Source organism: Piliocolobus tephrosceles, chromosome 19, assembly GCF_002776525.5.
Source record: "Piliocolobus tephrosceles isolate RC106 chromosome 19, ASM277652v3, whole genome shotgun sequence".
Taxonomy (NCBI): Eukaryota; Metazoa; Chordata; class Mammalia; order Primates; family Cercopithecidae; genus Piliocolobus; species Piliocolobus tephrosceles.
This window is the reverse complement of record NC_045452.1, coordinates 45777028-45791111: the sequence shown is the minus strand read 5'-3', so window position 1 is coordinate 45791111 and position 14084 is coordinate 45777028. Positions and strand designations below refer to the sequence as shown.

Genomic DNA, 14084 nt, shown 5'->3' with positions numbered 1-14084 from the left:
CCCCCCCCCCCCCCCCCCCCCCCGCCCTTCTTGGCCTCTACCTGGGGCCTGCCTGCTACTGGGCTGCCCCTGAGGGCTGCATTGCACACCCGCCCCATGGAGCTGATGGGGTGGGAGTGATAGCCCATCCTTACTTACTGCTTCCTATGTGCAGGTCTTGTTCTAAGCACTTTTACATTTTCATTTAATTCCCACAGTAACCCCGTTAAGCAGATACTATTATCTGCCCCATTTTTCAGATAAAGAAACTATGACACAGAGAAGTTCAATCACTTACCTAAGATCACACAGGTAAAAAGTGACAGAGCCAGGATTTGAACCCAAATGGTCTGGCTCCAGAATCTATCATCTAAGATAGCCACCCATGATCCCCACCTCCTGGTAGCCACGCCCTTGGGTAATCCCTTCCTCTTGAGTGTGGACAGTACCAATGACCTGCTTCTACCCATGGAAAGGGACACAGGTGACAGGATACTGTCTTAGGTTCTATAGGATCGTAATTCTCATCTTGCCAGCAGACTCTGTTGCCTTCTTGGACAGCACACTTGCATGAAGCAAGCTGCCATATTGAAGAGGTCACATGGCTAGGACCTGAGGGTGCCTCCAGCCAACAACGAACACGGGGTCCTCCATCCAACAACGACAGGCATGAGGCACTGTTCTAAAAACAAGAGGCTGGAGCTCAAGGTGGACTTTCAGCGATTCCCTGCTCCTCATCCAGGGAGCTGCCAATCAGGCGTAAGTCACGCCCCCTCCGCCAGGCAGGAGACTGCTTTCATTTCTAAGGAAACGGAAGCTGGGTGTTCCCCCAAGGCTGGGCCCCCTTGCGTTAACTTCAGGCAACTCTGAATCATCATCCTTCTCCAACCTCTCCCTCCGCCCAATCCTACTTTCCTCACTCCTTACAAGTGTTGTCCCCAAGAGCATTTCCAGATGAATTTCCCACATGCAAATCTTCCTTCCCGAGTGTGTTTCCAGCGAACCAGCCTAACCTAGAGACCTTGGGAAGACCTGACAAGGCAGAGGGCTGATGGGGCAGTGCCAGAGCCTGCTGGAAAACCAGTGACAGAAAAGCTGCAAGGTGCCCAGCTTGGTGACCAGCCAGTAGCAGGGTCTGCAAGATGGCTGGCTCCTCCTTCCCAGCACAATGTGCATTTCTGCCACGGTGGGGACAGCACAGCGCTGTTGGCCAGGAAGGGGGCTGAACAAGAGCCCTCCCAGGGGGAATGTTGGCATTGTTGCTATGTTTCTAGTTTCCACAGCAGTCTGGAGGAAAAAAGGACCCAGCCTGAAGATACATCAAAAAGTGATTGATACTAGTCCAGTGGAACAGCCAAAGCTTGAAGGCAGGGAAATTCAAACACCAGGTCAGCCCGCAAAGTACAAGCCATGCTGGCATGGCCTGCTGAGCTGTAAATTCTTTACTGCTGATCCAGTAGATATCCATCCAGAGAGTACACACCGGCCCTCAAGGTGCAATTGTGGTTTCTTTTTCTTCTGGTTCTTTCTTCAGCACCAGCTAACAGAACATCACCGATACTGTTTTCCTGATAGCTGGCAAGGATCCCAAATGGGCTGCCCTGAAAGGGCCCCTACCTATGAGTACGTGCACTCTCCTGGGCACTTTGTGGGTCCCCAAGCTCCCAAGTATACACAGAGCCAGGTCTAGAGTAGCAGAGGCTTCATCATTGCAGGTCTGAATGGCCAGGAAGAACTAAAATTGCTGTTTCGGTTGACTGAATTGATCAGCACTTTCATAATCAGTTAAACCAACCCAGGTCCTTCTTCAAACAAGCAGTTACAAAACGGCTTTTATTGGTGGCATCACAAACTTATGTAATTAGTCATTGTCTTGTCTCAGGCTCCACTATCAAGATAAGACATTCAGACAGCATTATTTTCCTAAAGATCATAAGACTAAGGACACAAAGAAAGCAAAACTGACTGGTTAGAGCCAATAACGTCCACAGTTCCTTACATAATGAGCAAAGGCTGTCCAGAAAAGGTAAAGAGCCTATTCTACTATTCTATGTGGATAAGGTCTCGTGGGAGACAGTACCGTCTCCTATCCCTGGTCCTGAGTCTTCAACTGTTTTTGTTGTTGTTGTTTTGAGATAGAGTCTTGCTGTGCCGCCCAGGCTGGAGTGGCACGATCTCAGCTCACTGCCACTTCCACCTCCCCGGGCTCAGGTGATCCTCCCACCTCAGCTTCTGGAGTAGCAGAACTACAGATGTGCACCACCACAACAGGCTAATTTTTTTTTCTTTCTTTTTGTAGAGGCAGGGTTTCACCATGTTGCCCAGGTGGGTCTCAAACTCCTGAGCTCAAGTGATCCTCCCACCTCGGCCTCTCAAAGTGCTGGGATTACAGGGATGAGCCACCATGCCCGGCCCTTCAACTGTTAACCTATATTGATCACCCACACTGGTAAGCAAAGGTCACTCTGACTTCCTAGGTCATGATCTATCGGTAGGTCAGAGTCCTAACGGGAAACCCATGACACACTCCAAAAGAGTAACTGAGAAAGGTATAATGAAGGATCTAATTGTAGTAGCGTAGGCAGGGTGAAAGGAAACCAAAAAACAATACAATAGCAATAGTGGGAAGCTCACTAGCTCTAGGCCTGGGGAGAAGGAGGAGCCATTACCCTGGAGAGCACAGGGGTCAGCCACACAGCCCACTAATGGAGACCCTGAAGGAAGGGAGCACACCTCATTTTCCCCCATCCTCTGATCTTGAGCTGATGCCTCCCACTGGTGGAAGCCACCCAAAGTCAGAGGGTAAAAGACTCTGTTGATGCATTTTTTTTTTTTTTGTAATTTTTATGTTTTTGAGATGGAGTCTTGCTCTGTTGCCCAGGCTGGTGTGCAGTGGTGCAATCTTGGCTCACTGCAATCTCTGCATCCCAGGTTCAACTGATTCTCCTGCCTCAACTTCCCAAGTAGCTGGGATTACAGGTGCCCACGACCACACACAGCTGATTTTTGTATTTTTAGCAGAGTAAGGGGTTTACCATGTTAGCCAGGCTTGTCTCGAACCTCTGACCTCAAGTGATCTGCCCACCTCATCCTCCCAAAGTGCTGGGAGTACAGGCATGAGCCACCACACCCAGCCTTTTGATGCATTTTATACATCAAAAGAAGTCTCCTAGGACATGGAGCAGGGAAGGCCCAGAGGAGAATGGATCTGGAGGGGCAGATGAAAGGCCTCCAGCACCCAGGGAAGCAGTATGAGAAGAGGAATATAAGAACAGAGACTGTGATAAAGCAAATTTAGACCCACAATATTGACATTTTTATAAAAAGGTTTTTGGAGATTTATACTGAAAAGTTTTGTAACTATTATATTACTATGTATCAGATTTTTAAGGTGTTCAAACCGTTTTAAAATATCTATTTGGCTTATAATTTTCATTACATTTTTAGTTTGAAAGAGTTTACTTGATTAAATTTTTAATCATTGTTTAAATACTTGAGGAACCCTAATTTGTAAAGTTCTAGTTTTTTGATACAATAGTTATCTGAGCAGAATGTGAATTTACACCATTGGGTTTTTTTGGGGGTGGAGTTGTTCGGAGTGCAGTGGTGCGATCACGGCTCACTGCAGCCTGGACCCCACTGGGATCCAGTGATCCTCCTGCCTCAGCCTTCCAAGTAGCTGGGACTACAGGTTCGTGCCACCATGCCCGGATAATTTTTTAACTTTTTTTGTAGAGATGGGGGTCTCACTTTGTTGCCCAGGCTGGTCTTGAACTCCTGGACTCAAGCAATCCTCTTGACTTTCCCAAATGCTGTGAGTCACCACACCCAGCCAAACAACAGCTGTTTAAAAACAACGATTTAGTGTGGGTTCCCTTAAGTGTGTAAAAATTATTAAAATCGGGTAAGTCTAGCATCTGTGGGAGCCAGGAGGGAGCTAAGCACCTGGTAACCTTCCAATTCTTCTTTCCCTAATTTAGACATTCCTCTGCTAAAATCTCCACCATGGCTTCCTTTCTGGCCCAGAATAAAGCTCAAATCCTTGCAAGAGGCTGCAGGCCCCACCGACTACTCCCCTGGCCTCCATTCCTCTGCACCCCCTCTCTCCTCATTCTGCAGGGGCTCAGCCTCCTTGCTGTGCTTGTGTGGAGGCAAACGTGACTGCATCTTGGATGCTAATCCACCATGTTGACTTCTGATTCACCCCAGTCCCTGAAGCCCTCCTGATTCCTACTTTATTTACTGTCCTTAATGTAAGAACATGTACTCACTACAAATCTGGCCTTGAGATCAAAGCAACCATAATACTATCACACCAAGTACAGGCTATACAGGCTATGACACACATAGCAGTCTTGTCTGCTCTGGACAGTGGCCTTTCATTGTCTCTTTGGAATATGTACCCTCCCTCCCTCTAGTATATAATCTCTGAGTCGGAGGGTAACCATGGGAAATCCCTCTGTCTTGCAGCTGCCCAAGACCATGCTTCTGTCTGTGAGTTCCCCAAGAAACCACCCTTCACCAACAAACTGAATTTGTGTGCCTCGTTCTTCCGTTTCTCAGCTCCTTTGGCATTTGGAGGCCTTTTTGCATATAGGGCCCTTACACGGAACAGCCTGGGATGTGGCAGAGACACATCTGTCCCGGAGCGTGTGCATATGCTCTTCCCTAAGCCTGGAACACCTTCTATTTACACAGCCCTCTCCTTGTGTCATTGCATCCAGTGTCTGCTCCTCAGAGGGGTCCTCTCCCTCGCTGTCTCTTGTTCCTCTTTCTTTTTGTTCATAGCATGTAGCATTACTTGACGTCATAATATTTCAATTCAATTCAACCAATATTTTTTGTTCACACATTTGCCCTCATCCACACTAGATTGTAGGCTCCAGGAGAGCAGAGACATTGTGTATTTCATTCACTCCTGGATCCCCAGCCCTTGGAACAGTGCTCAGTGCTTAATAGGTGGCTCAAGATCTATTTGTTGAATGCCTGGATGTATGAATGAATGAATGAATGCCCGGGATCTTTCAGTAAATCCACGGCTGACTCAGGCCCAGAGTTCAGGTCTTCTATGTTCCTTTCACTGATAGCTGCATTGTATTCCAGGATTTCCCATCTTTCAGACTCCCAGAAATTATGTATCCATATGTGCTATGCCCTCTCAGCTAATGGCTTCCTTTTCCTTTCTTCACAGCTCTCTGGCATCGATTTTTCCACTTCTCAGAAACACTTTGGCCCACAAATTCCCAAGGGAACCTTGCTCTTCATTCTGGAAAACACGATGCCAACATATCAGAATAAAGGACAGATAGGAGCTTCTGCTTCAGAGTGAATCACTTCATGGATGTTAAAGTGTCCTGGAAGATTCTAAACTTCACAACTTTTGAGAGTAACTGTACTCTGTTTGCAATATATTTGCATATATTAATTGTTATATCTGAAAAGCATGAGATTGTTGTTTTTAAAATTATATGAAGTAAGTTAATATTTTATTACTAGGTATAAGAACTGCTAACGTGGACAACTGCTGATGAGGACATCTATAGAAGTAGAAAATTCTAAATGTCCTACCGTCACCAATAAGAAACTTTGACGGTCAAGTAGATACAATACAATCACATGGAAAATTGTATAAAGTATATTGTTTGTGAAGATCCCATGAAAAGAACAGAGACTGTAGGAAATATAATCATCTAAGCTACGGGTAAGAAGAACATCAAGATTCTTTAAAGTAATAGCTCTCAAAGTGGAAGCACCAGCAGCATCAGCACCACGTGGAAGCTTAGGAATGCAACTCTCCAGCCCCACCTCAGACCTACTGGCTCAACAACTGTGAGGGAGAGGTCCGTATTTTCATCTATGTTATAACAGGTCCTTAGGTGACTCCAATAAACATGAAAGTTGGCAAACCATTGCCTTTAATGGTGCATAAGTTGTTAATTTAGTACAAAATTTGCAGTTTTCTGTGTTGTGACTTTCTATTTTTGCAGGAGGAGAAAAGTACCCCATTGCAGTAGAGATAAGTGGATCTGAAACCCCAATGGCAGCTGAAGAGGTTCTTTATGACACCTGGAACCTGCACTCCAGTTGCCCTTGCACGTCTGTGGTTTAACGGTCCCAGAGACAAATCTGCCACTTCTGGCTCGCATCCAACCAAAGTGCAGGTGTTCATCATTAGGAGATGTTGGCTGATAAACACAGACACGTAAGAAAGATTCAAAAGGTCGTGGATGGATCACCAATAACACCAGTATATGCAAGATCAGAGGACAGTGTGTGATCCAGGCCCTAGGACTGACAAATCGGGACTCAGTGCCTGCTTGGGATGATGTTTTATTTTGACTTTTTTCTGAAACAGTAGAGAAGTTTCCCAAATAATCACAAGGAGATAAGAAAGTGTTTACACTTGTTGCAGTTGCTCTTCACTGCCTCCCTATGACCAACACTCACAATTCTATGGTCTTAGCAGTTGCACTGAGAAGTCAGAAGAACCTGCTATTGTGGGTTCATAACATTTTATTACCTCTCACTGAGAAACAACGTATACTACTAAACAAGACATCAGTTATGACGCTCAAGATTTTAAGTGCTTTTTGAACTAAAAACAAACAAAAAAATTGTGACCTGCATAAAATGTAAATGGTTTATCTTCAAGTCAAAAGCCACAGGTTTACCTCTGCAGCTTTACTCTTTCCTAAACGTTGCTTTCGTGTATTGCAAATATTGCTTTCGTGTATTGCTTATGTACACTTTCTGCATGCCAAAAAGTATATAGAGAATAACAGCTTACTCTAAGTCCTCCAGATGAGTTACTACCTTTACTATGTTTCATTCTAATTACATGTGTCATTGCTTATTAATATATGGGACTTCATGAGGACAGGTAATGTTACTAAATGAATTGTGTACCCCCAAAATTCACATGTTGAAACCCTAATCCCCAATGTGACTGTGTGTGAAGTAGGGCCTACAGCAGGTAATTAAGGTTAAATTAGGTCATAAGGGTGGGGCCCTGAATCGATGAGATTAGTGTCCTTATAGGAAGAAACAGCAGAGAGAGAGAGCTTGTTCTCTCCACCATATGAGGACACAGTAAGAATGTAGCCATCTGTGAGCAGGAAGAGCGGCCTCATCGGGAACCAAATGAGCCAGAACCTTAATCTTGGACTTCTCACCCTGCAGAACTGTGAGAAAATAAATTTCTGTTGTTTAAGCCACATAGTCTGTAGTATTTTGTTACTGCGGCCTGAGCAGACTAATACAGATACCATGTCTATATTGTTCATTGTCCTATCTTCTGTGTCTAGTATGTTATAGTCTCTCAAATATATGTTTAGTAAGATGCATCCTACTCAGAAGGCACTGAACTTGTCTTTAAATAACTGCTGCATTGTGTTACATTTCCAGGATTTTGTCTCTCTTTCATGTGAAGAAATTTTACTTAGAAAAAAACTGACACTGTCATTGGCATTACAAGAGGTGCTCTACAGGACTTGTGTGACCCACAGTAGCCCTGCAAAAAAGCCATGTCATCCACTCATGGACAGATTTAAGCTTAAAATTCTTCCAGAGCTAGCAATGGGATATCTCCCTTTATCTTCTCTGTGGTACAGAGACAGTTTTCCATTAATTTCCACATAAGGGCTTTCCATGAACATGGTACACAAAAAAGGGAGAAAGCAGCAAGTGAGAGAACTCTGAGTAGGTAGGTTTCATGGGAGCAGAAAGGTGATCAGGAAGGCAGAGATGTGAACAGACCAGATGTCTCAGGGGCTTGAGACCAGTAAACATGGTGTGGGAGCAAATATTAAGACTTTTATTTTTCAAATATTTTTAAAAAGGTTTTAAGCCAGGTACAGTGGTTCATGCCTGTAATCTCAGCTACTTAAGAGGCTGAGGTAGGGCTGGGAGCGATGGCTCATGCCTGTAGTCCCAGCACTTTGGGAGGCTCAGACAGGTGGATCACTTGAGGTCAGGTGTTTGTGACCAGCCTGACCAACATGGGGAAATTCTGTCACTACTAAAAATACAAAAATTAGCTGAGGATGGTGGTGTGCACCTGTAATCCCAGACACTCAGGAGGCTGAGGGATGAGAATCACTTGAACCTGGGAGACAGTGAGCCGAGATTGTGCCTCTGCACTCCAGCTTGGTTGACAGAGTGAGACTCCCTCTCAAAAAAAAAGAAGCTGAGGTGAGAGGATTCCTTGAGCCCAGGAGTTCAAGGCTGCATGAGCTATGATCACATTACTTCACTCCAGCCTGGGCAACAGAGCAAGACCCCATGTCATAAAAAGCTTTTAAAATCCTTTTTTTAATGTCTATAAAAGGCATCCTTTTCAAATGTTTATTTTGCATGTGATTTATGATGTGCATAAAAATATGTGCAGTAATACGTGTATTTAACTTATAGATAAATAACAATACATCTATTGGGAATGCATGATCAATGTTGTTGTTGTTTTTCTATTGGAATTATGTAATAAAAAAATATCATAAACCGCTGGTCTTGACTTAGGTATGGCAGGAAGGTGGAAACAAAAGGAGGAGGTCCAAACACTAATGGGTTAATTAAAAGTCAGTCAACAGAAGAGCAGTGGTAAAAAGCTTCCCACACTCCTCTGCTGCCTGCCTCTCCCCTTCCTGAGGCAGTCAGGCATTTGTCTAAGTCACCCTTAGGCAAAAAATTATAGATCCGTTCTTCTTAATTGAATTAACCACCCTGGCAATATTACTGCACTCTTCAGCAGGCCAAAGTAAAGAGTTCAGCATTTTGGCAGTTGCTGTCCATAATCTTGCAATGTATCATACCCTACTTACCTACTTACCCTACAGGGATGCTTCCAGAGATAAGTCTGCCTCATAAACACATGCCTTCATTTTCCTGGCAAAGACTCTGTTAATACTAGCTACTTAAAAAAAAAAATCAACCTGCTGTCTCCTTTAAAATATATTTTTAAAAAAATACCCAAAGATTGACAGACAATGAGAAAAATAAAAGAAAAGGACAAACAGAACAAATTGACTCTTAAATAAATGGAATATTGGAACAGAAGAGAACATCACAGAAACGCAAATTCTAAAAGATCCCACATTAGTGCATCCATAAAGTAAGATCATGATGCTACATATTAAAAAATCAGAATAAAGAAATGCTTTTAAAAATTAAACACATAATTATAGAAATAAATAATTCATTAGAAATCAAGTAAATCTTCCAGAACCAAGGACAAAAATATAAAGAGTTAAAAACTAGAGGAACATATTAGGAGACCTTAAGGGTCAATCCAGGAAGTACAGTTTTCTAATAGGAGTTTAAGAAAGAAGAAAGAAAATGGAAGGGAGGAAGTATTAAAACACAGTGCAAGGATGAGACTTCTGCTTCTGGCCATGATGGAGTAACAGGGAGCAGATTTACTCTTTTGCCTTAAACTATTAATAAACAACCAAAACAGCACAAAAGATTTAAAATACATATTTTTAGATATTTGACAATAAAAAACTCAGGACAGTGATCCCTGAGAGAAGAGAAACAATTGAGATGAGCTCTACAATTGCCCAAGCTGACTTACCGGAGAGAATTTCCAGGCCTCAGCATAGAGAGAAGGACTCCATATCCCTGGGGGTCAAGGAAATGCAGCTAGGAGTCCAAGAAGGCCACAGCAGCTAGATTTCATAGAGCAGAGAACCAGATAAGAGACAGCTGCACACACAGAAAAAGCTCCAGAGAGCTGCAAAGAGTATTAGGCTAATTACTGATCAGACAATGTGTAGTAAGGAAACTTGAGGCCAGGGAAAGAATCGCACAAAAAAGCAAAGGGATAAATCCCCAGGGTTCATGCTGGGCTGAAAATAGTTTCCAACCAGCGTGGAAAACCTCGTAATTCATGAAGCATCAGGTAGCATACTCAGGGGGCTATTACTTCAATAGTGGGGCAAATGTACTCTTACACCAAACACTTCTCTGGTCCCCTCTGACAAAAGCAAGCCTCAAAAGTACCAAACCATTTCCAAGTAGCTTGACTGGATCCCAGAATAAAACTCAAACAATATTTATAGGAATAAAGAAATATCCAGCACCCAGTAATGTAAAATTTATAATGTCTAGCACCCAATAAAAAATTACTAGACAGGCAAAAAGGTAGGAAAATACAACCCATAATGAATGAGAGTTTTGTTTTTTTTAAATTAAACTAATTAAATTCCATAGAGTTTAATTTAGCAAAGAACAATTCATTAATTGGGCAGCCCCCAGAATAGGTTCAGAGCAACTTCAGGGCTGCCACATGGTCAATACATTTTTAAACAGAAAAAGGAAATTGATGTACAGAAAACAGAAGTGAGATACAGAAATAGTTGGATTGGTCACAGCTGCTTTGTTGCCTTATTAAAGCCGGCTTAAACAGCTGGCCACCTGTGACTGGCCAAAACTCAGTTGCTGTGATTGGCTGAGACACTGCTACTTGTTACAAGAGCAAGTTACAGTCTGTTTACACATCTAGGTAGGCTACAGTTCATAATGTACAAGGAAGCCTTTAGGCCAAACTTAAAATATGTAAAGAGGCAGCTTTAGGCTAAATTTATTTTTATTTTTATTTTTTATATTTTGAGATGGAGTCTCGCTCTGTCGCCCAGGCTGGAGTGCAGTGGCCGGATCTCAGCTCACTGCAAGCTCCGCCTCCCGGGTTCACGCCATTCTCCCGCCTCAGCTTCCGGAATAGCTGGGACTACAGGCGCCGCCACCACGCCCGGCTAAATTTTTGTATTTTTAGTAGAGAGGAGGTTTCACCGTGTTAGCCAGGATGGTCTTGATCTCCTGACCTCGTGATCCGCCCGCCTCGGCCTTCCAAAGTGCTGGGATTACAGGCTTGAGCCACCGCGCCTGGCCTAGGCTAAATTTAATTTAACAAGATGAAAAGTAAATCAATAGAAACAGTAGACAGAATTAGTAGATTGGGACATTAAAACAGTTATTGAAACCATATTTCATATGTTCAAGGAGATGGAGGAAAGCATTAGTATATTAAAGAGAGACATGAAATATATTTTTAATATATTTTTAAAAGACCAAATCCAACTTCTAGAGATACAATGTCTGAGATGAAAAAATACTGAATTCAGATTAATAGCTGATTAGACACTGTAGAAGAAAAGAGCAGTGCAACTGAAGACATCGTGATAGAAACTATTCAAAATGAAAGACACAGGGGAAAGGACAAGAAAAAATGAAAGAATAGCATCAAACACAACTTTAAGGGATCTAATATATGTATATTCTGAAGAAGAGTAAAGAGCGGATAAGAAAAAAATTGAAAGAATGGCCAATAGTTTTCCAAACTTGATGAAAACTATAAACCCATTGATCCAAGAAGTTCACCAAACCCCAGCCACAAAAATAATACAAGAAAATTTTCCTCAGCTAGAGAGACACAAGTCCTCAAATAGAAAGAGTCCACCGAATGGTGTCAAGCAATCAGGTATCCAGGTAGTATTTAGGACAATGAGCTGAACTGAAAATAACAATCAAGCCTTTATTCACTAACTGCAAACAAGAAGCAAAAAGAGGCACCAGCACCCCAGTGTTCCCTTTTCCCCTACAGAATGGCTAGGAATGCAGATATGCTTATGAGCAGGGCTGGCCAGAGGTGGTATGGGAGGTGGGAAAGCTGAGTCCTTAACCACAAATCTTTCTAGAAAAATTCAGTGCACTGTAGTGCACATGCAAGTCTGGTATGGGGAGGGCAGTTTCTCCCCATGAGGCTTGGCAGACAAAGCTTTGTAATTTCTGTGGTCAGGACTGAAAGATCACGCACAAGATTTTGGGATGGAGCCAGACTCCTCAAATGAGGAGCAGAATCATTAGGGGAAAAAAAGCTCCTCCTCCTCTTTCCAATACTCTGATATGGATGAAATCTGGAGGCCAGGCATGGTGGCTGACACCTGTAATCCCAGCACTTTGGGAGACCGAGGTGGGCGGATCACGAGGTCAGGAGGTCGAGACCATCCTGGCTAACCTGGTGAAACCCCGTCTCTACTAAAACTAAAAAAAACTAGCTGGGTGTGATGGTGGCAGGAGCCTGTAGTCCCAGCTACTCCGGAGGCTGAGGCAGGAGAATGGCTTGAACCCGGGAGGCAGAGCTTGCAGTGAGCCAAGATGGCGCCACTGCACTCCAGCCTGGACGACAGAGTGAGACTCTGTCTCAAAAAAATAAATAAATAAATAAATAAATAAATAATAAAAAAAGATGTAAAATCTGGATATCAGGAAAGAAATCTAGGCTGAAGACCAATTTGGGAGCCATGAGCATAAATGATAGTCAGTGAACTCACAGAAGGGAAAGAGACCATTACGGAAGATGAGAAGAGAAGGTGAGTTAGGACAAAGCAGTGAGGCACACTAATATTTAAGTCACAAGCAGTGGAGTGGGTTGTCCTGGAGATTGAGAAGAATGGCCAGAAAGGCAGATGCAACAGCAAACATGTATGCAACCACGAGAAGAAGAGCAAGGGGAATGATAGATGCCAAATGCTATGGAGAAGTCAAGTAAAATCAAGGCTATAAAATATCTAGTAGATCTGAATAGTAGAAATTAACTGATGATCTTGGTGAGAACAGAGTAAGCAAAATGATTGGGACAGAAAAATAAACGTAGTGGGCTGAGGAATACATAAGAAGTGAGAAAACAAAGATTGTTGTGGACAAATGTAGATAGATTTGGCTGCAAATAATAACAGGAAAGACAGCTTCTGGAGTGAATGCAGCATATATGCCTTTTTAAATTGGGAGAGACTTGAGAATGTTTAACTGTTAATGAGAAGAAACTAAAGAGAGGAGATAAAGTCATGAAAAAAGGTAAAAATAATCAATGGAAAGCCATCCCTATGAAAGGGTGGCTTACAGAACCAGACAGAGAGATTTTAATTTGACTGAAAGAAGGATGTCTTCCCAATGACAGGGAAAGACAGAAAGGAGGCAGGTGCAGGTGAGTTTGAAGTTGTGGTGATGGAGACCTGAAACCTGATCTGTTGACTGTATTTTCCAAGTAAGTAGGAGTTGGGTGGAGGAACATCTGTTGAAAATGAGAAGAAAAGTTGTAGGGTAGAGATTTGAAGTGAGTGCAGGTTTTTAATTTCAGCTCAATTGAGGTTGCAGACTATGAAGTTTTGATCACTGGGGCTATTTGATCCTTCAGGTTTTCTCCAGAAAAACTAGATTTTCCCTCTAAGCCCTCCTGAAGTAGGAAAAACAACAACCACAATGGTCAGGGAAAATAGCCAAAGTTATGAGCACAACGTGCCAGACACTAAACTAAGCTCTTGATGTGCGTTAACTGATTAAAAATTAATCACAGCACTATGATATAGGTATTGTTATAGTCCCAACAAGGAAACAGGAAAAAAGATTAAGTAACTTGCCCAAGATCCCGGAGGGATGGAGCTGGGATATCAACCTAAGTCAACTTCAGAACTCAGACTCTTAACCAGTAGGCCACTCTCTGTTTAAGAGATACTTAGTTAGCATTTGAAAAGGCATATAGCTGTATGGCTGTCTTCCATGTTACTGCTTAAAAACAGACATCTTTCTTTCTCAGTATGCAGTGAGCATGCAGCCACACTCAATCTTTCCTCAAGCTGTGTGAACACAGATGAGATCTTCAAATATGCTGTTCCCGTTGTATAGAATGATGTATCCCTCTTCTCTTCCTATTCCTACTTATACTCTGCCTCCCCTTGAACATCTCTTACTCCAGGTTACCTGCTGCAATCTATATCCCTCGCCACTAAACTAGTTTAGTGTTCCCACTGTTTGCTTCATCATGATCATTATCACTATTTTGAAATAGCATCTCCCTCTCTCACCCAGGCTAGAGTGCAGTGGTGTGATCATGGCTCATTGTAGCCTTGACTTCCCGGGGTTCAAGCCATTCTCCCAGCTCAACCTCCTGAGTAGCTAGGACCACAGGCTTCTGCCACCTCATCCAGCTAATTGTTTGTATTTTTTGCAGATATGGGGGTCTCACTTTGTTGTCCAGGCTGGTCTCAAACTCCTGGGCTCAAGTGATACTCTTGCTGCAGCCTCTCAAAGTGCTGGGATTACAGGTGTGAGCC

General features: G+C 43.1%; 1 long non-coding RNA gene across 3 annotated transcripts in view; it reads left to right on the top strand.

Annotated features, from left to right (window-relative positions):
• The window catches only part of LOC111525304, a 10636-nt gene extending 3366 nt beyond the window's left edge, over positions 1-7270 (top strand). The window contains exons 2-4 of one of the 3 annotated variants that reach the window (XR_002726057.2): positions 516-738; positions 5171-5819; positions 5967-7270. This is a non-coding gene — a long non-coding RNA (uncharacterized LOC111525304). Of the gene's footprint in view, positions 1-75; positions 739-2294; positions 2429-5170; positions 5820-5966 lie in introns of those variants that run through there. The other 2 variants (XR_002726049.2, XR_004228608.1) reach the window with 2 other exon arrangements.
• Positions 7271-14084: the final 6814 nt, after the last annotated feature.